The sequence below is a fragment of the Corvus kubaryi genome, unplaced genomic scaffold (assembly GCF_017639235.1).
Source record: "Corvus kubaryi isolate FWS band 111438036 unplaced genomic scaffold, C.kubaryi_AGA036_p1.0 37398, whole genome shotgun sequence".
Taxonomy (NCBI): domain Eukaryota; kingdom Metazoa; phylum Chordata; class Aves; order Passeriformes; family Corvidae; genus Corvus; species Corvus kubaryi.
The window spans coordinates 54,214,151-54,240,454 of record NW_024581137.1 but is presented as its reverse complement, the minus strand read 5'-3'; the positions used below and the strand labels follow the sequence as shown (position 1 = coordinate 54,240,454).

Genomic DNA, 26,304 nt, shown 5'->3' with positions numbered 1-26,304 from the left:
GTCTTGCACGATTCCCCGTTTCCACGTGTCTTTGCGCATGTTTGCAGACTTTTGAGAGTTGCAAAATTTCCCCTTCCACCGTCATCTGAGAAGGGTGGACACTAGCGCTGTTCCCAGCCCCACGGTCAAATTGCTCAGCCTTTGAAGATATTTCCTTGGAGTCCTTGAGCCTGAGTTTCTTGGCTTCTTTGAAGTTTCCCCTTGATGTTAGTGCATCTCTGGGTGACTCAGTTCCCTCCCTCTCCGAGTGAGATCAGATCTTGTTTGCCAGCTTTGTCTTATGCCCCCTTGCTCAGATAACTCCCTGATATGTGGTCTCAAGCCACTGAGTCCAAGACCTCTGAATTTATGGGGGACTCTGGATATATTTCTCGTGGTAGCACATTCCCCCAGTACAGGGGTCTTTGAAGCATCCCTGCTTTCTGGAGGTGAAATCCTACAGCCCAGCTTCATCGGTCCCAGGACCCCCACCAAACATGAAAAGCCTCATTTGCTCCCAGTTTTGCTGTGTGGGACTGAAATGAGGATGAGAGAGTCAAAACACCTTTCCTAGAGTCATAACAAAAATCCCTCTCACCTTCTTTTTATTCCTCCTTCAGGAATGACTCCTTTGCTCACAACTTTCCTGGGGAACTTTTCCATCTGCAGTTGTCTCCGGAGGGCTGTCATGGTCACCTTCAACAGCAGAAATCAGCCTTGAGCTCTTCATGCTGCCCAAGGCTGGCATGAGATGCACGTTGGGTTTTGATGTCCATCGTGCAGTCACAATGAGCATGCAGATCTCACTGCCACACAGAGCCAGGCTTAAGGGGAGTTGCCCTTATCTGACATCCATTGATTTAGGCCTTTAATCTGGGAAGGAATTTGCTGCAGGTCACAGGAAACCAATGGATAATTCCGCAATCGTCAGTTGTGTCCCAGTCCTGCAGCATCAACCTCTCGGGCAGGTTTTTCACCAATGCAGATATCTGTGTGCTTCTGGAGGAGGAAAGCAGTCCCTTAGCTCAGTTCCCTTACACCCACTGACCCCTGAAACCTGGAATCTTTTTTGGAAAAAGCAAGGATTTAAATGCTAAAAGCCAGAGGGCAGAAAGCAGAGCCAATCCTTAGGTCTGCTGGCACTGCTGGAATCAAGTGCCATGGAGTGAGAAGGATGAGATGGGGAAACCCAAGATAAACAGACTCATGTTAGTGCTGTTATCCCAAGCCAGCAGTAACTCTGCTCCCACATGAGAGTAGCCCCCGCCCCCCCAAGCTGGGGAGCTGGATGGCTTGTGGAGCTACAACAAAGGATTCAAACATGTTTCCTCTTGGAACAGGATGAAGTGAACCATCTGCAACCCCATCCAGTGGGCAGGTTGTCTTCCCCCCTCTCCCTGCCTCCCTCCAGAGCAGCAGCTCTGCTTCTCATCCACATCCACCCTCCCCTTTGAAAGCCAAGCTTCCTGCTCTGGGCTATTTCTGACCTCCAGAGCCAAGCTGCCAAGCACCCAAGGATGAGCTGGCCAAGGTGGGTTGCTGGTGCAGGACAGAGACCAGCAGGGACCCGGGGTGCTGGGGGCACTTTTCTCATTGAAACAAGGCAAGATCACAGAATCATAAAATGGTTTGGGTTGGAAGGGACCTTAAAGATCCAGCCCCCAAGATGCTTCCCTGGTCAGCCATGTCCAAGTTGACAAAGTTTCTCCCACCCCTGTCCCAAGGCAAACAAGGAATTGCCATTTTTTGGCCCTCATTTTCAACATTCTGGTGTTTCTGCATGTGCATTTATTCCCTCTTATTCACACGGATGTATAACCAGGCAGCAGCTGTAATGTAATACCAGAGTCCTGTATATAACTCTGAAAACACCACTGGAGCAGCCCTATTATCGTGAGACCAATCTGAGCAGGAAATATTATCATTACCAGGGGGCATTATTTTTTCCAATCACACTTCATATCAGTTGTCATCAAACCCTGTGTTTTATATAGTGTTACAATAGCCACAGTTGCCATGAATTGTCTCTGGATGGACTGTAAGTATTAAAAACAAAATAAGAAGCATATGTTGGAATGTCTGAAACTAGCAGACAAAACTCAAGGCTTTGACAATGTTAAGGGTTTTTTGGAAGGAGCCAGATTTTAGCAATAACATTCCACTTTTGTGAGTCTACCCACCAGCATCTAACCTGCCCTATAACATCTCACTCGAGTTTACAATTTCCTTCACCTCCTGTTCCTCTCTAATGTAAACTCTCTGGCTTCTCTCGAACGTGTGGCTTGGAAGTGGAATAGCTCCAGCCTCCCAGGTGCCAGCTGGAAAGCCTCCTTTGCAGTGGACAAGCAAGAAAAAAATCTACAATCTAAGGAGAGTGCTCATCCATAGCTCTTTTTTTTCCCTCCCCTCCTGTTCTAGCTGTAGCAAAATGTCAGAGGCTTGATGCACACATTCCTTTGAAGCCATTCCATCGCCTGATGATCCATTTTGCTTACGAAAGGAATGTGCGCTCGGTGCTGTGATTTTTGTTGGAAGGCCTCAGCAGCAATGGAATAACTGCAAGGAACACTGCCAGGTTTCCCCCCCTTCCCTGCGCATTCCAAAACATCCATCCAGCGAGCAATAAATAGCAAAAAAATATTAATTACCCAAAGGAAGAATTCTCTCCTGAACAAATATTGGCTTTGTGACAAGAAGGAGCTTGTGAAATGTGTGTTTGCCTACCAAGCCCACTCAGTCTATTTCTGATTCCCAAAGAACATAATGACCTGTGTGCCAGATTTTATTTGGGCTTGTTTTTATTTTTTTGCATGACCAGCAAGAACTGTGACAAACGTACAGAAAGGAAAACACTCTATTGTTGCTTTTGGTCTTACGGTGGTTTTTGTTCTGTGCTTTTAACTCTGCTTCACTTCTGGAGATGCACAGAAAAAAAAAAAATCCAGTTATTCTTTTTTAACTTATTCACCAGTTCTCCCAGCTTTTCCTGAATTCATTTACTGCTTAAAAGTCTTCAGTAAATGAGCTTGAGAGAAATCAGTTTTGAGTTACTGTATACCACACACAAACACAGAAGGACATGCATACTTTTATATATGTATTTTTTTTTATATATTTTTTTTTTCACAGATATACAAGTAGGGACTTGATTCTGGGGCCACATGGGTTAATTTAAAAAGTAGAAATATATAAAAGCCTCCAATCCACACTCCAAAACAAAAATGATGGTTTCCATCCTGGGCACAGTGTTGTGCAAAAGGGTCAGTCTTTGAAGAACTTGTTGCAAATGAAGGTGAATAACTGTTTTTGCATATGGTGGTGAACACCACCCACCCTCATCCCTGCCTCCCAGCCTGCAGGAGCTCAGCTCTTGGAGCTACTGCAAAGCAGGAGCTGTGGTGAGCATGAGAGTGACTGAACTGGGTCAGAAAAAAGGTCCTGCCTGCCTAGAAGCCAGCCCAGCCAAGCAGAGATGCCATGGGATGGATGTAGGATGATGGATGCAGCCCCCACGGTCTCCTGCAGCCTCAGCCTCTCACAGCTCAAGGACTGCCAGAGCTGAATGTGGGGTTTCTGCGTTCAATAACTTTACCACCAACTTCACCCTTGAACCTGCAAACTGAGGAATTTCCTGTAGACTGGGAGGGATAGAGGAGAACTGGGAAAAGGGGATGTTTCTGTTCCCACTTTGGTTTCTTTCTGCCAGAGTGTAGGTCACCCTGCTGCAAAACTCCCATGGCATTTCCCCAGCAGGTCCCACAACCTTCACAGGTTATGTCCCTTTGTAACAGGCTCAAGTCTTTTGGTCTAACAGGAGCTAAAAAACCATGTTGGCATTTGCTCCTTGCCTGACTTGTTTTGGGGCTACTCTTTTGGGAAAACAAGCAAACAAACATACAAAAAACATCACTTGGACAGGCACTTGGAGGAAACCAGGAGGGAGTTCAGGTCTGTGTAGCCCCAGGGCTTGGTTACCACAGTCCCAGGACATGGAATGCCAGCCCTCTCCTGCAGAACAGCACAGCAGTGACATTTGGAGTCTAAGTAAAATGATGGCAGCCTTCCTGAAAGCAAAGCCTTCTTCAAAACACTCGGAGGAGACCACCCAGAGAAGACATGCCTGGAGTTCCCCACAAGCAAATCTCTTACATCCTAAGCTATCCCTCATCTAAGTTGCCCAAGGCAGGACAAGATCCATTCATAGGTTGTGCCCTTCCCTGCTGCGGGGAGCCGGTTGTATTGTAAAGGCAGTCAGCAGTTAGGAGCAGTTACATAGAATTATTTATCCACATAGAGATCTTTTCATGAACAGAATAGTAAATCTTTTCATTCAACAATTTTTAGACAAAAGCTATTTGTTAATGTGACATTTTTCAGCTGCATCAGTGCAAACATCCATCCATTTAGTTTTTCACACACAGAAAACTTCTTTCTTGTTGTTTGCAAAAAAAAAAAGAGAGCGAGGGTGAATGAAAACGGAACGTATTTTTGTTGTTGCTGCTGTTGTTGTTTGGGGTCTGTTTTGCTGGAAAATAAAAACAGGTCACAACAAGATGATGCTATGAGTCTTTAATTTAGGGGAAAGGTCATTTTTAACCATCTAAATTCACTTGATTCAATAAGTGTTGCCCAGATCCAGTGTCATGCGTTGCTAATCAGATTTCAGGAGATATTCAGCACAGCAGATCACGCTGCCATGTCTTACCAGCCAAACTAAACGTTGTGGTTCCACCATATCACAACAGGAACACTCCACACAAAATACTCTTGTAGTATCCTGAGCAGTGCTGCTGGTTTCTGGGGATGTGCAGAAAAGAGGAGCAAAAAGACAGGGAGAACAGGAAAGGGATTGCAAAGGTCAGCAGCATCCATTGGGATGCTTCGGGGCTGAGACCCACCCAGTTTTACCTCACCTTCCCTACCGTGGTGACTGTATAACAGGGGAGGGATGCCATCCTCTCTCCTTGTCTTGTTTGCTCTGAATCTGTGCTGTGGAGTTACAATTTCTGACCACTGTCTTTTTTCTTTCCCTCTGTGCTTGTCTACCCTTTCAACAGGATTCCTTTCCCCTCCACCAGTGGATGTTAGAGGGGATTACAAAGCAATTTAGCTGGGAAAAACTGCCAGGAAATGAAAAAACAATTTATTAAATTGTTTTCTGCACAAAAATCCAAATTCTGGCTTGAATTTCCAGAGCTGGAATACAACCCAGGGGATTATGTGCAGTTATCTCCAACCCTGGGCATTCATCTTTCTTCCTGGTGCGTTCCTCTGATCATCAGTGGGTTGTAGCAGAAGATAAATTTCTTTCAGTTTGAGGCTATTCCTTGGGCTTCTGTGGCGTTCCCACACAAAACTGTAATTGTCACAAACACCTTGAAATTTACTCTGCATAGAGAAATGAACTGATTTGATAAACAACACTCATTGCACCAAAGTAAGCACAGACTTGATTTCTATCATGCAAAACCAGATGTGGTGCCAGAGTCAGAATAGCAAACAGGAGGTTTCATGGGAAAGGCTGCTTGTTTGCAGCAGGTAGGATGCCTTTGAATGTTTCAGGTGTGACTCATTCGACAGGAGCAGACACCCAAATTGCCCATCTGAGCAAGTCTCCCTGGTCTCCCTTTGCAGTCACTGGAGATCTCATCAAGAGAGACTGTGACTCCTCCACAAGTGGGCAGCTAAACCTGGCCTGATATCCTGTGCCCTCAGGCCTGACCATGGCAGTGTCCCTGCAGCTGGCAGAGGTGCTGGGCTGTAACATGTGACGAGGTGAATGGGTTTTTTTCGTGTTGGAGCAAATTCTGGAGTTCTGGAGTGCTGGAGGGCATGTTAACAGCAGAAACGTTCAACCCAGACCTTGTCCCTCTGAAGGAACCAAGCTCTTGGTTCTGTGTCAGGTTTAACCCCGCCCAGATCTGTGTTCAGTGTGAGCTTTCTCATTTGATGCAATGTATTCATGAACGTCTGGTGGTTTGTCACGTTCCCACCTTAAGAAGTTGCACCCTCAGCTTGCTCGGGCTGTGTGCAAAGCCTTGAGTCTGCCAGGAAGATTTGGCCAAAATCTCATTATCCTTGGTCAAATCTTGAGTTGGCAGCTGGGTGTCCTTGAGTTAAGATATTCCCCTCCCTGATGCTGGTGTCCAGCTGAGTGGGAATCAGAGATTGTCTGCTCACCACACTTTGGGCACTAGGGGAAGGACAGACCTCCTAAATCACAGGAGCATGAAACCATACAATTGTTTAGGTTGGAAAAGACTTTTAAGATCATCAATTCCAGCAGTGCCAAGTCCACCCTGTCCCTCAGCACCACAGCTGTACATCTTTTATGTACCTTCGGGGATGGTGACTCCAACACTGCCCTGGGCAGCCCCTTATGATACCTGACAACATTTTCAGTGAAGAATTTTTCCCTATAAGCAATCTAAACCTCCCCTGGTGCAACTTGAGGCCATTTGCTTCTTCTGTTAGACAACCATGGCCACGGGGAAGGTGAGGACGTGGAGCTAAGGCCAGATGGATCTCTACCAAAGGATTAATTTCTCTGCTCCACAAGCTTCAAAGGGAGTAACTTCCTGTCTTGCCAGCAGGAAACCATCTCTTTTTGGCCAAGGCAGTCCTGTCAACCTCTTGGAGTGGTCAGGAATTGCGAGGAGAAGCAGGTCTGGTTTAGCTGAAAGATAAATCGCTGTTCCCCACTGGCCCCTGGAGCTGTCAATACCCTGACCACACCTGGGCATTTCTGACAAAAAAATCCAGTTTTCACCCAAGCATTGCTTTGAAATCCATGAAAATGCATCCACCACAATTTCCACCTCCTACTCTTCTCTTGTGGTGATTATCTGTATTTCAGTTGCACAAAGACCTCAGATGTGGCATGTATTTTCTCCTGCAAAGGCAGAAACACTGTCTTATCCCTGTGTCCTGCATCCTCTAACACAATGTGGTGTCACTACAACTGAAACTGAAATTTCTTGTAGCATCAGACTTTCTAAAATCCAATCTTGACCCAGCCTTGTATTCTGAATAGATCAGGGTTTTTTTTTTTGCTGAGGTTTTTTTCAACAAAAGAAACCCCAACCCACTGAAAAATGTTAGAGGGAAATTGCAAATGTTATGCTTGTCTGAACAGGAGTCACTCTGGGAAACGCACTACAGACAGACTAATTTCTGAGAGATTCCCCCCACGTTCCCCCATCCTGTGTGTAACTCAGACAAGGAATGTTCTGGTTTAGCTTATTCCCATTTTCTAATGCACACACACTGCTTATCAGAGATGCACTAGTTAAGGTGGAGGAAATTGAGGTGAACTCTACCAGTTCAGGTCTTTATGCAATTTGAGATGGTCATTAGTCACATATCTTGGCATGCAGTGAATTAAGAGCTCTGACTTACAGAGTATCGTCTCAGACCTTTTGTTTTGTATTTTGCTCTCCTTTGTGTGACTGAACACCCAAGAAGGTTGTTTTATTCATCTGACTCATAAAACTGATTACTTTATACAATTTAAAACAATAATATACATTTTAAAGATCTGTATGTCTTCTCTGGCTCTTTTAGCTAATTATGTGTGAAAAGTCCTTCCCGACTTGGTGGGAAAATGTTTCTCAGCTATTAATCAAGCCATTGATTTAGGAATTTTGCTCAGGGAAAGAACTTAGCCCTCACACAGGGAAAGGACCATAAATCTGAGAGAGGAAGAACTTCTGGGGCTCTGTTACTCATCCTCTTCCTGCCTGTGTGAATAGAGTGACTTTTGCAGACCAGATGTAGCAGTCAGCACTGCAAGAGTGGCAGGGAATTCCCTGCTTCCCTCTCGGCGTGAAGGAGGCACAATTTGAACATGTGTGGCTGCAGCCAAGGAGGAAAAGGCAGAAAACAAGGTAAAAATCACCCCTGGGCTCTGCAGTTGTGCTGACACACACTCACTGATGGACAACAGAAAATGCTGCTGTTCAAAAAAAATCCTGGGCTGGAAGGGACCCACAAGGATCATCGAGTCCAGCTCCTGGCCCTGCACAGGACACCTCCAAGAGTCACACCATGTGCCTGAGAGCATTTACCAAATAATTCTTGAGTTCTGTCAGGCTTGGTGCTGTGACCACTGCCCTGGGGAGCCTGTTCCAGTGCCCAGCCACCCTCTGAGCGAAGAACCTTTCCCTAATAAAGTGTTGGGACACCCAGACTCGTCCCATACATGATTCTAAATGCTGCACAATGAGATGCCACCACATTTCCCTTTGCAACACACCTGGACCCACACCATCTCCCTAATCCCAAGGCTTCACAGACCACCTCCTCCTCTTCCACCCCCTCACCCCATCCTGGCCAGTGCTTTCACCGAGGCTGAGGTGCCCCTGGGGGCAAAAACTCAACAGAAAAGCTTGGTAACTGCAAAAAGGAGCAGCCAAGGGTTGTGGGGAAGGACCTGAGTGCGTGCCTTTATGGCTAAAAAGGGCTGTGAACAGCTGATCTGGGTGAGTTATCTCACTGTTAAACAAATCTTCCTGTTTGGGAAAACATTGCTCAAGAGCAAAAGGGCCAGAAATTGCTTTTAGAAGCTGATTTATTTTGTGTGGGCCTACACACTTTTTGCCTCTGTCCTAAGAAGCACAACTCCCACTGACTTACTAGAAATATTAAGAACTAGTGACTCAGTTTCTAAGAATAATTTTGGGTGTTTCTATTTATAGGTACCAGCCCTAAGCTCAAAAGCATTGGCAACACCCAATCCTCTATTTTTCCATCATGCTTTGATATCACACTGAAATAGCCTGGAAATCAACACTTTCCACTGTTCCTTGTTTCTGGATATCTGCACTTTCCAACCCAGATAGCTCACAGCACTCGATTGCTCAGGAAGGGACTTGAGCCATCAACTATTTTCAGGAAGTGCCTGAAGGCCCAGTTTACAATAGAAGTGGAGATGCTGGTGGACAGATGCAAAGTCATCCTTCTGTGGTGGATTAAAGATATTAAAGAGCGTTTCTGAGGGGCAGCTGGTGGGCTGGAAGTGTCACCGGTGGAAAGGGTGTGAGTAAAGGAAGTTCTGTTGTGGGGCTGAGGATGGAGAAGCAGAGGATGGAGAAGGAAAGGATGGAGGCACAAGGCAGGGCATGGAGAGGTAGAGGTTGGAAAGGCAGGGCATGGACAGGCAACCTCGAAATTATTTCAACTTATGGCAACCAAAGTACCCTCAAAAATGTCCCCAAAGATGAATAATCGCTCCAATCACTTTTGACTGTGCTTTTCAAATGTAACCCATGATTTTTAGGGGACAGACAGAATCACGGAATCACTAAGGTTGGAAAAGCTCTCTGAGACCATTGAGTCCAACCATTCTCCCAGCATTGCCAAGGCTACCACTAAACCCTGTCCCCAAGTGCCACATCTACATGCCCTTTACATCTCTCCAGGGATGGTGACTCCACCAGTGGCAGCATCAATACTCACCAGACATCAAAAAATTGAGGCTGGAAAGTCACTCCTGAGCATTTAGACCAAAGAAATCAGTAGTGCATATCTGTAACCAAATAATGAAAATAGACACCTACACGATTTAAAAACTGCAGAAAGAAGAGATAACTACTTATTACAGGAATCTCCCAAGCCATTTAGTGCCCTTTTTTAGGATAATAGCACACCTGTTGCTTAAGGGCAAAAAACCCCTGCTTGCTCATGTTTATTATTTAGAGGGGTGATCCCATTGGGAAGGTGTTGGGGGAGGGATGGGCTGCACTTCCCCCTCCATGGTGCTCAGCACGGCATCCCCACACCCCCGGCCACTGCCAGCACACCGAGGTGAGGTTACAGAAGGAGCTCTGAAGGTTCTCTCGCCCTTCCTCCGTCCTGCCCTGGGCTCGGGGTGAGAGGCAGGATGCTGGACGTCAGCGCGTGACTCATCCTCTGGGAACCGGAGCTGGTGTGGCTTTCTGAGGAAAGAACCCACGAGTAAGGGCTTTTCTTTTTTTTTTTTTTTCTCTCTCACTTTTTTTCCCTTTTCTCACTTTTTTTTTTTTTTTTGTTTGTTTTTCAAGTGGAATTGGGCAATGCAGAACAGTGGCACATCAATGAAGGTTACATCAGGTTGGCAGGGAAGAAGGGGACTGCAAGAGCCCCAGTGCTTCCCCCTTGCTCAGAAGCCACAGAGTTTAATGCTGTGGTTGGGGGATGTTGCTTTCACAGTTATAAAAGCTCATTCTGAGCAAAAAGAAATAATATGAAATAAAACGTAATTGTTTCTCAGAAGTTGTTGTCTCTCCTGAAAGGGTGGATTTGAACAATATTATTTTAATCAAGTGTTTGGCTGCTGCAGGATGTTGTAAGGAGGCTGGGATACACATGGATCAAAACAGGTTCAAACCAGCTTTGCAAAGCCAATAATGTGTATTTCGTTACAGGGCTTCAGTTTATTTTTTTTTTTTTTTACCAGTTCTGCTTAATTACTGGTTTAGATGGCAAAACCAGTCCATCTCTGATTTTTAGGAGAGATGAAACAAGCCTTTCAGTAACAGCACCTCCCTGCCACACCAGGTGCTGTGAACCTGCTGCTATTAGGAATTATTAGTCACGTAGAGGCTGTCAGTGCACTGACATGCCTGGATGGGTTATGCTTTTTGTGGGATATCCTCTGCTCAGCATTCCCTCTGAACATCCTCCTGCCATCAGCTGGCCAACCTGACCCAGGGACTGCCTGCTGACCGCTCCTGGGCATGGTGACACAAGTTAACACTGTCCTGACACTCACACAAGATCATTTTGGGTATCACAGGTGAGCCAACAACCCCAAAGTTGGGAGGAAAGAGGACTCCAAAAGGGGCTGCACTGAGTGTCATGGGGAAGGCTGGTGGGACCCAGCATCTTCTGCCAGCAGGAAGGTTCTCAGAGGTGATGTGAGCCCGCAGCCCTGTCCACAGTGAGCTGGGGTCCTGCCAAAGAGCTCTCCCAGTGGCATTTCCCAGAAATAAAGCAGAAAGACAAGAAAAACTCAACCAAGTTTTCTAATAGATGCAGGAAGGCTGGAGCAGCTATTCCACCTACTCACATTATGCTCAAAGAAGGGGTTAAAAATAAAAGGGAAGGAGTCAGGGCTGGGGACACATCCCTTTGACAGGACAGCTTTGGTTAATGGGTCTGGGGAGGGGGGGTTGTGACAGTATCCCCCCCAAATAACTACCCAGCTTTTGCAGGAGAGGTCACCCCACTGGCAGGGCTGGCACAGAGGGGGTTAAGGTTTGTGCAGGTGTTTCCCTGTAATAGGCACTGTCAGGTACCTCTGCAGCCTTGATGACCATCTGGTTACTATAAAGAATGGTTTATGGGATCTCATCCTGGGTTTTGATGACTTTAACATAAGTATTGAGGGCCTGCGAGGTACAGCTTCGTAAAAATAACAGCTTAATAATGAGAACGACTTTCCCCTTCCAGAACAAATTCAGGTGTATTTTTCCCTTCCATTAGGATTGTAAAATGAGACAAAAGAGACCCAGTCATCTAGGAGGGAAAAAAACCCCCACAATACCACAAACTTCTTAGAACTTACAGCAAGGTGCAAGCACAGCTCAAAGCTTCTGCAGGGCAGGACTGAATCCCAGCCTCCAACTTGAAGAAGGGGAAACTGAGGCACAGAGGTGGCAAACAGCTGTAACAGCATCATCCAGGCAGCCAGTGGTCAGCACAGGAACCTCGGCCCTCGCTCCCTCCTGCACTCCTGTAATTAAAGACATCAGCACAGCTTCCCAAGGGTTGTCAACCTTTATCATGGCTCTGTCTTGATCTTTCAAACTCTTTCTTGTATTTCCAAAAAGCATTAACTCTCTTCAGCTCCAGTTTCTCAGTGGTTTATCAAATATCAGGGCAGTTTGTAAACAAATGACTTTCTCCTTTCAAGAAATGCTTGCTAGGTCTGGCCCAAAATTGTTTTATTTTCTCGCAAAGGTATGGGAGACCTTCTGCTATGCATTTCTTTGGGACACTGAAATATTGGATGTGTAAAATCAATGTTTTTGAGGTTTTACTTGGGCATTCCTCTCAAAAATATTTTCTGAATTTGCTCTTGCAAAAAAAAAAACCAAAAACAAACCAACAACCCAAACCAAACCAGAACAGAAAACAAACAAAAACAAAACAAAAAAACCTCCAACCCCAGAAGTTTTTCATGCAAGTAGTTTGAAGGAAAGATTGAAATTCAGGTAGCTGAATATTTACAGGCAACAGAGACAGTAATTTCACCTGAGAGCAGGGGACCAGGACCATCCTTTGGAGACACCTGTTTCTACAGAGCGTGGGCTGGGCACAGGAGCCCAAGGTTGAGCCTTGGAGAAGTGGGATCAGCTGGGACTGCAACCTCCCAGGGAGCAGGGACATCCAAACACCTGGTCCTCCCCTAACCCTTCTTCTGCAAACCAGTCAGCAAAGAGTGGAGCCATCACGAAATGACACCTGGCCAAGAGCCAGGGCGGGCTGGGGACTCCAGCCTGATCCTCACAGCACTCAAACCTTGCTTGGATAGCACAGAGAATAGCCCCTTGCACGGGGGGCCTGGTGGTCCCAGAGGCACGGAGGGCATCACTCCCATCCTTTGTCTACCAGGGAAAACTCCCTCTCTTTTTCCTTTTTAGAGCCAAGCCAGTTCCTGATGTCCTGAGATGGGCTAGGGGAGCTCTGGATTGGGCCAGGGCAGCGGAGATCATTGGCTGCACGTCTGGGAGGAGGTAGGGGTGGGATTATCTTTCTTATGCCTCCAGTTTGACCTCTTTGCCAGCAGATTGTTCTGATTTTCCACATGGAGGAATCTAGGGACCCTCTCGAAAGTTCAAACTCCCGGCATCTTCCCTGCCGGCAGCAGCAGAGGTCTGGGCTCCTGCAAAGCCCTCACAGGGAGCTGGGCTGCAGCAGCGTCACTGACCCAGATTGCTTCATGCACAAATTTGGACATTTCATGTCTTTTTAACACTGGACCATGTGGTCTTTCCGCTAGCCAAAAATTTCCGTGGAAAAGTAGGAATTTGTGTTTGCGTTTTTTTGTTGTTTTTTACCACCTCGCCAAAAGACCTGAGGGAAATTGCTGAGATGATTTCAAGTCGAAGCAATTCCATTTTGCTTATTGCAACAGAATTTTCTTGCAAAATTTGCAAGCAGTTAGCAACCAAAAAGCTTAACAAGTGAAAAACAAGAAACAGGGTTGTTTCTTTCAGATTTTTCCTTAGCTCAGAAAAGCAAAACATTTCCATCTTTAGTCAACCTGAATTCACACAATTTTTTTTTTTTTTTTTTTAACTTGCTTGGGTCAGCCAGCAAACCTGAAAGATCAGCTCTTTGCACAGCTTCATCTGACAACCTCCTTGACTTCCTCTGTGCTGGTGCAAAACCCTGGGCTTAGCTTAGCCAAGTATTGTCCATCAGTGCAGCACAACACAAAGCTATAAAACACATGGGAATATCAAGCACTGTCCTTCTGCCCTTTCCAGCTCAAAGCAAGCACTGGGGCATCGAAAACCAGAACTTCCCAGCCCGTGGCTGAAGCACAGAGTCTCCACAATCACATATCTTAATAACAGGTCTGACCCAGCACAGGAGTGCTCTGTGGCATGCACGTTATTGCTCCATCTGCCCTGGCTGCAAACATTTATTATTCTCTGTGACACACTTTGTAAAATTGCACTGAGGGAACCACGTCTAGTAATTTCCATTCAGATGAGCTGAAGGAATTAATGAATTTGGAAGATCTCAGATCTTTGGAGATAGGGACAGGCGATGGCACGCTTGAAAATAATCACCCTCAACTGTGCACAAGCTTGAAACCACCCTACTAATCACAGGCAGCCGGAGTGCTTATCGGGGCAGAGGGAGAGCTCAAGCATCATTCAAACGCTCTAATAATGGTAAATGATTCCGCAAACGCACGTGTTCAGGGCTCGGACTGCTTCCAAAGCTAAGTGCTTATGAAAACTTGAAGTGCTCCACTGGTTTTAAATCACAAGGCAGGGGTGGCTGATTCAAACTAGCAGAGCACTTCTCTTTCCTTGCATTTTCTTCTCCCCCCCCCCCCCCTTTCTTTTTTTTTTTTTTTTTTTTTTTTTTTTGTAATGATCACTTCGATTTGGAAGCAAGTCAAACACTTTAGTTTAGCGGTTCACCACCATATTGAACCGATTTAGAAATATGTCAAAAAAAGAAACAGTAAATTACGGTTTAAAACCCTTTTGTTTCAGAGCATTTAAGAAGCAGAGGCTGCAGCTAGAGCTGGGATGTATTAGCAGGGGCTGGAAGACAGCGCTGATTGAAGGCATGGACACTTATCTGTTTGATCACATACCTACTGCAGGACAGATCTGCCCATGTGCTGCTCCCTGCCCTGCACCTTTGATGTGCTGACTTTTTTCTCTGATCCTCAGTGGCCTCTTGCTGCAACTGGAAAAATTCCTCCATTGTAGGTGCAGTGCTAAAAAGGGCTTGAAATTTAAGTGCTGTGCATGGAAATGGGGAAGGGTGCAGCCCTCATACGGGGTTTTCAGATGAGCAGTGTTGGAGTTTTGGCAGCCTCCAACACCGACATCATCACAACCCAAAAGTGAAACTTTCTGGTGGATTCATAACTCTCAAAAGACAGAATAAAACTGAAGCAGACAGTATAAATAATGGAAAAGTGAATTAGACTTTAAAAATTCTGTCCTATTTAATAATTCAGAATGATTATAACATGCTGAAAGGAACTTTTTTTTTTAATTACTTCTAGCCTGGCAATCTCCCATTAGTGCACACACATCTCCATCAAAAATCATCAGCTAACAAGAGCTGCATTAGTGCGAGAGAAGTGGCAAAGTACATCCCTTTGGATGTTTATTCACACCAAGGACATGCCCTGCACAGCCTTGCCACACCTACAAACATGTTCAGGATGGAGGAGATGCTACGGCCCCCAGGACCTCAGCCGTGCCCTGGCTGCATAAAACATTCAAAATGAAACCCCCTGGGACCCAGTAAATTGAAGCTGCTTGTCACCCTGGCTGGGACACGAGTGCAGCGGGAAGGAAGCCGAGCACACGGTCACAGGTGGGAGCTGAGGTTTGCCTCTCATGTCATGTGGCAAGGTTGAGGCACTGATACAGCCACATCCAGCGGGGGAATCGAGGACATGGGAGCACTCCAGGCTGAGTGCTAAAGGCAATATCAGCAGAGCCTGAACGATGAGTCCTCCCTCCCTGAAATGATTGCAATCCTTGTTTAGTGACTCAGGCTGTGCACCCTGCCTTAGGATGCTGTAGGTGGAGAGAGGTGTTGGCTGCTGCTGGCATTGACTTGACAGTGGAGGCTGAAACACAGGCAGACCATCAGCATTCCCATCATCAAGAGCCACTTTTTCCTCCCACCAGAGCAAGGAGCTCCAGTGGTGAGAGCAGGGAAGCATTGCCTGGGTGATGCTTTCCACGAGACGTGGAACCAAATGGCATGTGGGTGAGGAGCAAAGCTCTGGAGATGTCAGAAAAGAGGAGAGCAGATGGCAAGAGACAAGTGGTAGGTGTCATGATTGATAGCTAAGAGCTCTAGGTGGCTGAGTCCAGCTGAGTCACAAGCACTGGCGCGGCTGGAGGCAACGGGACAGCGGAGTAGCCGAGGAGTGCACGCCTGAGGAGCAGGAGAACATGCACAAAGGACTCTTTTGTACTGGGAGGTGAGCGTGGCTCCGCTTGCATGGCTCAAACCTGTGGCCACAGGAGCCAGGCTGTGCTCTGAGGCTGCAGCCAGACTCATTTAGCATTTTGAGGGCCGTAATTTACAAGCAAATATAAATACTGGCCACCCACAGAATATACCCAGCTCCCGTGGCAAAGCTGGTGGGTGGGGAAGCACGGCCACCCCTCAGCCACTGCCTTCCCCGTGCCATCTGGCTTGCTGTTGCCAGGCCCGTGATGGCCATCTGCCTTGGGGCTGCCAAGAGAGAAAGTTAATTATATTTTTTTGTAGAGTTGCCACGGCAGCTGGAGATGCCAACCCAGCATACGTGAATAAATCACACCCAAATTCCATTGCCAGAACTCAAAGGGAAGTTGTTTCTGCGTTAGCCATGCTTCAGCCCCACCACACCAGCAAGGACAAGGCTTTCCAAGTGTTTAGGAGCTGCTGCTGCTGCTGTGTCATGCTTAGGCTTTGCCATGATGCCTCAGTGTGAGGGAAGTTCTCCTCTATCACAGGATGTGTGGTGGGGCAGCCTGCTTCAAATCCTGCCTGGACTTGCTGGGGGACAGGAGGAAACACCCCTTCACCTGATCTCCCACTTCCCACATCCATCAAGGGAACACAGCCATTCCCACTTCCTTTGAAAACTGCCTCAAGCAGGAAAAAATAGTGTAAGGACAAAGTACAAGAAAAGCAGAGCTTTCTTTGGCTCTGTTAAAGCCCCTGTGTGACAACGCAGCTGTGCAGGGGCACTGAACAAATTATTTTCTTTGCAAAACCTCACCTTTTTGTACCAACCAATATTCATTAACTACCTTCAGCTAATCACAACTCACAGACATCAGCACAGTCCTGAGCCCAAACCAAGCATCTTTCCTTTGGCTCCTGGGGGGTACAGAGGCAATGCCACACTCTTGCACTGAGGCCTTTCCAGGTTGGCATCCCTGCACTCACCATCCTGTGCTGTGCTGACATAACCCTGCATCTTTTCGTTTTGCTTCACAGGTGAACCCCCCAGGGATCAGACCTTTCCTCCCCTGTGATTTTCAGGGCACCAAACATATTCTGACAGACACTCAAGGGTCCTGTTTTCATTTAGGTCTGGAGGAAGCTGTGTTGTCCTCACACAAAAGAAGCACCAGGGCATGGATTAAACCCTCTCAAGAGACCGGAGTTTTCCAAACTGCCTCATAAAGGGAGCAGCACGTTGTGAGAGAGAAAGCTCCTTTGTTTTGGATAGCAGCTGTAATCTCCACATCAAGCACATGTTGGAATTCGTAAGTAGCCATTTAGCCATATTCTGACAGCAGAACAAGCAACCTCGGGGCAGCAGCCAGGCCTATTTATAGAGAGGAGGTTTGAGGTAATATCCTTACCTTGGATGCACTGTCTCCACTTAAGAGCCCAGCTTATGAGGGAAAGTGATGCCAGATAGGCAGCCAGCAAGGAAGGAAAAGAGTCACAGCTCACTCTGCCTGGCTTGCTCTGCAGCAGAGCAAATTATGTTTTACAGCAACAATAGAATTCTCTGAAAACTCAGTTTCTTCGCAGGACTAACAAGAAAAGGAACAGCAGAAGATAGACAGCTGGAGAGATTTCTCAGGCCAAACCTGCACAAGCTTATCAAGTTAATGTATCACTCCTGTCGCAGCACAGGAGCGTTGGGAAATCATGAGCTGCCCAGGAGGTCAGAGATCTGCCCACAAAATGCGCTGACCTTTTTCTTGTTGACGTTACTGATGACACCCAATGGCTTAGGAAAGCTCTTGGGATGCTCACTGAGTGTCATCATGAATCGGGGCTGTCCCCACATCTTGCGTCAAATATTGATGCTTCGAGTCCTCTAAGGCCAAGGTATTTGGTGAAGCTCAAGCAGTGCCAGCTTTGGTGTCCTGTACGGATGGGATAGGATCCAAGTCCAGCTGGAATCACAGGGCTGGTCTGGGGCACCTGAGAAACGTGGATTTTTCCAAAACAAACAGGAATCAGGAACCCATGGAAAGCATGAGAAGGGGAGAGGATGCCAAGGTGGTGGTGAGACACCTTTGGTTAGCAGAGGTCTTTGAAGGGCTGTACTCAGAATAACAGGGTGTAGATATGATAATTTAAGGGTAAACTGGGGCTTGAAATAAGGCATGGTGGGATGAGATTCAGCTCACGGACAAAAAAATAAAATCTAAATATAACCATTTCATTTAAATTTATTGCTGCACTACCTGTAGGTCAACTACAGGTGCTGCCTGGAGAGGGATCCCAGTGGCCCAGGGGGTGGTTACCTTCAGGTATGTTGCCCAGATATGTCTTTATTCCAACACTGGCCAACCCAGCACTGATTTTTCCAAAGGAAGGATGTTCCTTTATACTGACTGTTGAACCTTGAACCTTGAGGTCATACCTGTAATTAACCTGGTCTACTTCTGAAGCTCCTTCTCCACGGAAGCAAAATGCATTCCCAGTCAGGGGACAAGTATTTGATTCATCAGGTAAGGAAAAGAGGAATATACACAGGAATTTATATTTCTATGAATATCAATTCTAACAACAAAGCTCTAAGAAGTTTTAAGAAGTTCCCAGCAGCACATGGGAATGGGGGGAACACCCCTCTGAGACACCTCTGAGTCCTTGTTCTCTTCTGCAAGTTAAAGTTGTTGCTGCTGCAGCAGGGACAGCTGAAAAAATCCTGGTGTGGGAAAGCAGGAGAAGCTGGCAGGTATCCAGCACCAGCTTCTGCCATGGGGGGAGTGTCCTGCTTTCCAGCAGATGTTTGGCTTTTATGGCTCCTGAACCCAGCTCCTTTATCTTCCTAGGACATCTCCAGCTACTCCTTTACTGCCTGAATTAAACAGAAGCAGGAATTGAACTGGGAGTATGCAGATTTTCTAATGTGCACACAAAAAGCAGCAGATTGAGGAGAAAATCCACGTGCATGTACACACACATATATGGGCACACTACATGCATGTTGAGCTGCCAAAAATGGCCAGATTCCTAAGGCTGATATAATTTACAAGCCAAATAAGTAAAGAGAAAGAATTTAAGGAAATATGTGACTGATAATTACAAATTCAGCGAAGCATGTTTTGCCTTTGCCCCAAAATGCATATGCCCTACCTGTAGGGTAATGTCTGTGTGCCCACTCACTGAGTCAAACTTGGCACATTCAGAGGAAAGAAAAGCTTATTTTAACAATAAGTAAAAAGGAGCAGTCAGAAATTGTAGGATATTGGTAAAGGAGGCAAAAGGACAGAGGGAAGAATTGTTCAGTGAGTACCTCTGTGCTGTACTGGTGAAACAGCCCAGTGACAGAGTCTTATTGTGTGCTGAAAATTAAATACCTCCGCTCCACCAATACTTGTTGTGGTCATTAAGCAGCAAGTGACTCAAGCTAAATGGATAACTTGAACCCCAGGATTTTCACCAAGCTGCCCAAGGGCTATTAGTATTGGATTTCATTATTTCCAGCGTGTCTGCGAGTTACAATTGGAGACTGTATCAATTCTAGCACAATAATAAACTGCTGATAAGTACATCAGTTCAAATGTACCAGATTAATAAAGACACTAATGCAGTCAATACCAATCAGCACTGGTTCATGGAAAGGAGATCCTGTCAAAGTAAACTTACCTTTTCCCTGTTGATAGGGACAACAGTGCTAATAGAGCTGGCACTTTATAAAGGTATCAGTAGCACAAGGTATTTTAAGCTGATTAAATCCACTTGGCATACATAAAATCTGCTAAGAACAAGATATTTGATAGATCTCAAACTCTAATTGCAACAGGAGACAGTTCACTGAGCTCCTGTGCTTCTAGTGGTGCTTTGCAGAGTTGTTTTGGTCTTATACTTCAACCTCTTTTACTGATATTCTGCAGAAAAAATGTTACTACTGTCTGCAAGTGATGGGGAAATCTGGGAATGGCCAAAGAAAGAAGAGATTGGGGTAGTGGGACCCTTGATTGGTTGCTGTGCTCATCGCAGGCAATCAATATTTAATATATATTGTACATCTATCTTTTGAGGAATGAAGATTTTCTGTTCACATTTACTGTGCAGCACAGCAGCCCAGGAAGCAAAAATTTTGGAGAATATCTTCCAGGGGTTTAGAGGGCAAATGGAAGAAGTGTTAATAAATTGGAGGGAGTCACAGGACTGGTGAAAGGATTTAAATATATAGCTTGCACTGAAAGGCTTAAAGGGCCCTCAAGATGTATAGAAAAGCAAGGAAATAGCTTAGGGGTGACTCTGGTAGGGCATCAAAAGATGACAGAAGGATATTCTGCTTACCTGACATGGCCAAAATAAGATTGCACATGAAAAAACTTGAGACTGACAAATTTTTATTAGAAACAATATTTGTTTATTTATTTATTTATTTTTCCAACAATAAGAACTGTCAGTCCCAGGAACCAATTTCTAAGGTTTGTATTTGATTTTCCATCTACAGAATTTTTTTAATCACACTTTTCTTTTTTTCCTAAATTATATACATTTGAGTGATAAACCCAAGAATTATTTCCTCCAGGCCTTACAATGAATAAACCTAAATAACATGTAAGTCTATTAGGTTTAAATGTGTCCAGTATCCAACAGATCCCTAAAGGGCCATGAAGTTACCTACTCTGCCTCTTAGACCTGGGATGGAAAGCCAGGATCAAAGAGGTCACCTGATGGAAAATTCACAGCTAAATCAGTTCTTCTGCAGGTCAGTCTTTATCTGCCAGGTCATGGACATTGTCTGCACTGTGTTTTGTCATTCTGCCTTTCAGGTTCTGCAGGATTTACCTGGATTCTGTGGTGTGCCTGAACCCCTGGATGTGTTCATCCAGACAGAAGAATAGAGGAAATAAATCTGGAGTATTTCTGTGGTGTCCTCTAGTCTGGCTCTTCTGAGTCATCACTTAATGACATATTTAATCACATTAATGTTTTCCCTAGTCCTGGTGAGACTTATTTGTGTGCTTAACTTTATACTTTACCAGGTTGACCTACTATTTAATGTAAACCAGGTACAACCTGGAACTTCCTCCCTCGGAGCTCAGATAAATTTATCTCCTAATGCCTTAATGGTTACTGTGTCACATGCAAGAGCAGAACATGATAGCTGGATTTTTTTAATTAATTAGTTTGTCAAGCTTATTTTAAAAAGGAGAAACCTGAGCCTAAGTTTGCCTGACAAGCAAAAAATACTATGGCTAGGTAGATTTTCCAAAGCATGAAATTCAAGAGGAGTTAGGTTTCCTTTTGTGCCTTTGAAGAGCTCTGCTTCAGGTCCAAGAGCTTCGTCTTGGCTAAAATGCTCCAGGCACTTCCCCACAGCCATTCCTGGAATGTTTGGCTGTTTCCAGGAGGCCCCATGACCAAAGGAGTCCAAAGGAGTCCCGTGCTGCCAAAATGTCACGGTGCTTATTGCAGCATCCCTAAGGTTCATCTCCATTTTTTTTCCCCCCATATTTAAAGACTCAGTCACAGAAATGCCTTTGGCTACACACTGGGAATCAGACCACAACATGATGACTCTGACCTATTTTTCTGTCACAGCACATGTCTGGTTGACAGCACTGCCTCAAGAGCCCTGGAGTTTTCCAGCCAGCTGGGCTCGGAGCAAGGACAGTGGATATTTGACAGTGGGCATTGAGAGTAGCCTTCCCAGCCTCTTTGGTCAGTCCCAAACAAGATTTGAGTACAAGCTGCTGTGGTTTTGATTAGGTAAGCAGGGTCTGGGTACCTTGCACATGATATCCATATGAAATATTTTCTCATTCTCAGCAGTGATTCCAACAAAGCTGCTTTGCTATGGAAGGAAAGGGAAATTCTCCGTGTCACCAGAGCATCCCAGGATGCAAAGATGAGGGGGAACCTGCTGCAGCACCAGCTCAGATGTTTTTGGAGTGAAGTTCAGCTGATTGGTAGAAAAATTAGATATTTGTATTTACTGGTTAAACTAATTTTATTGAATAGGTGACTCATTATGGGCAAATGATGCAAACAAACTTACATGAAAATACCAAAACAAAGTCTGGAAACGTCTTACGAGAGGTTTATAACAGAATCATAGAATGGTTTGGGTTGGAAGAGACTGTAAAAATCAGGCAGGGACATCTTCCACTATCCCAGGTGGTTCCAAGCCCTGTGCAACCGGGCATTGGACACTTCCAGGGATGGGGCAGCCACAGCTTCTCTGGGCAACCTGTGCCAGGGCCTCACCACCTTACAGGGAAGAATTTATTCCAAATAGCCAACCTAAACCTACTTTCTTAGTTTTAATTTCTTCTTCTTCTGTTGCTGGGGAGGACTCTTATTTGATTTGCAATCTTAATGAGCCTTGCCTTGTATATGTGAGGGCATTTTCAATGTCAATGAAAGGGGCATTCTGAGAGGGCATTTTCAATGTCAATGCTCCTTAAAACATGAAAATTAACCTCCAAAACAACCCTTCAAGATGAATCCAGATGCTCCTCATGCAGCATATCCTCCCTTTTCTTCCACTTATGTTCTTTCTCCCTTTTTCATTGCATCCTTTGCCCTTATGGAAATTGAAGTGCAAAATCCAGCCTGGAAGCACAGGAGCCACACTTTGCCATCTTGCTTTAATTAAATCTCCAATCCTTCTACAGAGAGCCCAGGCAGCTTCAGCGAAGCTGTGTGACAACCAAGACATACCCACAAGCTGGGACTTCCAGAGCACCCTCTAAACATTAAGGACTCAGGAGCACACTCTGTCCTAGGGAGTTTCTAGCCAGGACAGAGGAAGAGCAAGAAGTGAGATGAAGTGCAGCTAAGGCTAATTCGTTCCGTGAACATTGATGTATCATGTATATTTTATTATTCCCGCTTTGTAGGATTCTCATAGGATTTCCTGGGAAAAAATTATGCAGCACATGAATATCCTGGGTTTGTCAGGCTTCTGAAAATGCTCTATATGGATGGGCTGAGCACACAGAACATCTGTGGCTGGGGCAGGCTGAAATCCCAGGCAAGTGTCTGACATCCCAAACACACGGAGCCTTGATCTCTGCTCAGAGACACACGGGCTGGCTGAGAAAACCTGGGGAAATATTAACTTCCCCCGTTCCTCTCTCCTTTTTATTTCCTTACTTTGATGTTTTATAAGGAACCAAGGCATCAGTTTTTAAGGATTGTTAGTGGGGGAAGGGAGTTCATTGTGACTGGCCATAGCTCCAGCAAGGCTTCAGGCATTAGGAGCCGTAGCTGAACTGATGTTTGCTTAAATGTGATGCTAATTTAGCTGCCTATTTTCCTTTTAATATGGGTTTTTTAGTCTTTAGGGGCCATCTTTAACTCCAGTGAGAGGGTTTGGCTGTGGCTGTGGCTGCAGCAGCAGATCAAGCAGGGCCAGATTGACCCAGACCCACCTGGCCTTAGAGATAAATATAAGAACACGGTTCATATCCAGAGTCACCTCCTCCCCGACCCTTCAAAACATCCCACAGAGTGGTCTTGCTTATGAGGTCCCACCTCCTGGCCCTTGCAATGCCCTGAACTGTGCCCACATGGGAGCCTGAGCATGGGCCAAAAGTGATGCCAGGGAATGAGCAACTTCTTGGTGCTCTTGGGAGGGTGTTTGATCCCAGGCTCTGGGGAGGTACCAGAGCATTCAGACCACCTACTGCCAAGCCTCATTCAAGTGCTGCCATCACCTCCCTCCAGGAGGCCTGGGAGGAAGCAGGAACCAGTCTGCCAGCCTGGGCTAGCAGGAGCCCCTTTGATGTCTGCAGAGAAGGTGCCCCAGTGACAACATGTGTAGGCAGCCTGGATGTGACATGAGTTCATCTATCACCAGCCTCTCCTGAAAAGCCATCTCTGGGACAGAGGAGTGTTATTGCCCTGTTTATACCTGATGGAGATCGCCTGGGATGGCAGACAAAGCCATCCTACACATCTCTCCAGCTCCCTGCCTCCCCTGGGTTGCACCAGGTGGGTTCAGTCCCATTCTGCTCCCCTTTTCAGCTTAATCTGGGGGTGCATATCAGTGACTTTGCCCTGCCAAGATGATGGAAACATTCTGCCCTGAAGCTCACCCTACTATTTCTTCATGGTATTTTTTATTGAGAATATTTATTAATATGCCACCACTGCATCTATTGTATTTTGGAGTGGGGAGACAGATGTTGTGTTTTCATTGTCAGTTAGACATGAAGACTCAGCATTAAAAGCTTCAAACTTTTCATCTCTGATGCCAGAGGAGCACAGAGGGGTGTTTTTCAAAGCCAGGCTGGCTAGGAAGCCTTGGGAATACATGAAGCTATTTCAATACTTAGTGAAGCAACTTCCAGATAATAAGGAGAATTTCTTTACCAGACCCTAAGCTATGTTTTGTTGGAATCCTGGGTTCAGATAATTTCAATCTTTCAGTGTTGACAGGCAATGATTTTCAAAAGCACACTGCATTTGACCTGAGGCCTTGGGAAAGGCTTCCCAAATTATGGGATAACACTGAGATTGTTGCTGTGTAATTAAAAGTTATATTGCTGGGTGGAATATGTAGAGATGTAGAAAAATCAGGTTTATGGGATTTAGTAACAAAATGGAGGATTTTGGGTGTGGGTTTGTTCTTCTTCTTTTCTCCTTCTTCTTCACGAATCTGTGTGGTTTGGTATTGGTTCAAAAAACCCACAATGCAGATAATAAATGAAAAGTTACTGGGTTATAAGTAAAAATAAACTAGTTGGCATTCCCTAATTGGATAGATTGGACTTTAAATGGCCTTGGAAGTTAGAACTCGGGGCCATTTTCCACCTTGTTAACTAAGAAGCACATCCCGTGCAGCTGTACCAAAGATAAGAAAATAAAAAACATCAAATTAGAAGAACAACTCAGCATCTTCTGCCTTTTAATGCAAACTCTGAGTAAAAGAACTCGTGAAACAGAGGCAAAAGAAACAAGAGAGAAACCAACAGTTGGTGCCAGCATGTGAGGACTCAGGGTTTGGAAACAGAAGAAATTGACAATGTTTTCCATCTGACCTCTAAGAAAACAGAACCTTTTATTTTTAAGTTTTAATTTTTGACTTTTTAAAGGTTCTGTCTAGTAGGATGTGCAGTGTAGAAATAGCTTGCATAGCTTCTAGTGACGCCAGTCTTATACGCTAGGTTTTAGGGCCCCTTATTTAATGACAAAGTAGGGGTTCAACCTGCAGCTGTAGCCCCATTTACCCTGCCCATTTGCACTCTGCTGCAGCTTCGGAATGTGGCTGTTGATGTGTTAACGAGGTACTGGCAATTTGGATGATATCTGCTCTTTTACTGCTTTTTTTTGTGCTTCACAAGGTCTTGGGAACTTTATGTTTTATTGATGATTTTTTGGCCTTTCTGAATGCGGAGGAAAGCTCCTTAACCTACCAGGGAGTTGCCTGCAGACTCAAAAACCAGGAGGCAAGAAGAGAACTAAGTTGGATATTTTCCTTGAATCTTGTGATTCTTAAGTCAATCTTTTCCTTTCAGATGGGCTCAAGAGGCTGAGATCTAACACAACCAGAGGTGGATTTTGCTTTCAGTGAAGAAGATATAAGGCATTAACTGAGTATCTGCAAGGGGATGATCTGCTCCCAGCTTTCAGCCTCACTGCTGAGGAGAGGGACAGGAAAACTCAGTTCTGGCTCATTATGAACTTGATGGTATCTTCCTTGTAAGTTACTAAACCCATTTTGTTCATTTTGCAACACATCAATTTTATGGCTGAGGTTGAAGTATTTACTCGTCCTTGGGGTTTGCAGTTGTTGAGATACAGGATGGAAAAGCAGCCTGTATGTAAAATGTGGCTGAACTCTGCTATCCATTCAACAGAGAGTCAATAGTTCAGGAGTTAATTCATGAGAAGAAGGGAGTAAAAACACACCAAGGTCAGGATCTCATGACCCACAGGCTGTCTATAGCTCCATCTGAAAGACCTTGTAATAGATAGGTATGTGGCTTGGAAAACGCATAATATTGTGGTTAAGTGAGGCATTTCACAAGTTTTGTAACATCACACTGCTGGCAGACCTTCTCAAGTGCATATCATATTCATATCAGAGCTCTCTGCGGGATGGGAAACGTTAGGGTGATGAAGGTTTTAAATCCCATGACACACAAATTGATATGCCAGAAAAATATTTACAAGCTGGTGAGTGTCCCGTAAGCTCACGCCAAAGATTTTTCTCTTCAGGAGCTGTGCTGATTTACACCAGAGCTCTGATCCTCTCTGTACCATATCCCAGGAGCCAGGGAGTGCCAAGCCCAGGTAGTTTCTCCCCGTTACCCACTTGCTGCTCCTCCTCACAGCGCTGTGAGATTTGTGTAGTGTCAGCACTGACAGCCAATTTCCCGCCTTTCCCTCTGCTCATCGCTGGTGTGGTGCAGATAAGGTACAGGTTTCCAGCTCTGCAGATCCCAGAGTGAAACAGGCCCACCCCCAAGTATGATCTCAAGGCATCCTCCTTCCCACCTTGCCTTTAAAACACCAAACTGCCCCAGCCCAGGAGCGAAGAGAGCCACTACCTCTATAGGGAAACATGGATCTGGTGAGGCACGAGAGCAAAGCTAAGCTCAGCAGGGCTCATGGGCTGTGTGCTTCCTGCCTGTCCAGCTGGCCCTTAGCCTGAAGGTCTTGGGATTCCAGGCACCAGCCTTGCTCCAGCCCATCGTT

General features: G+C 45.5%; 1 long non-coding RNA gene across 1 annotated transcript; it reads right to left on the bottom strand.

The window, feature by feature from the left end:
* Nucleotides 1-2,745: 2,745 nt before the first annotated feature.
* LOC121671933 lies at nt 2,746-17,315 on the bottom strand. Its single transcript, XR_006018673.1, has 3 exons — nt 17,037-17,315; nt 11,525-11,692; nt 2,746-9,914 (listed from the first exon to the last, which is right to left on the bottom strand). It is a non-coding gene; the product is annotated as an uncharacterized LOC121671933 (long non-coding RNA).
* Between the last annotated feature and the right edge of the window lie 8,989 nt (nt 17,316-26,304).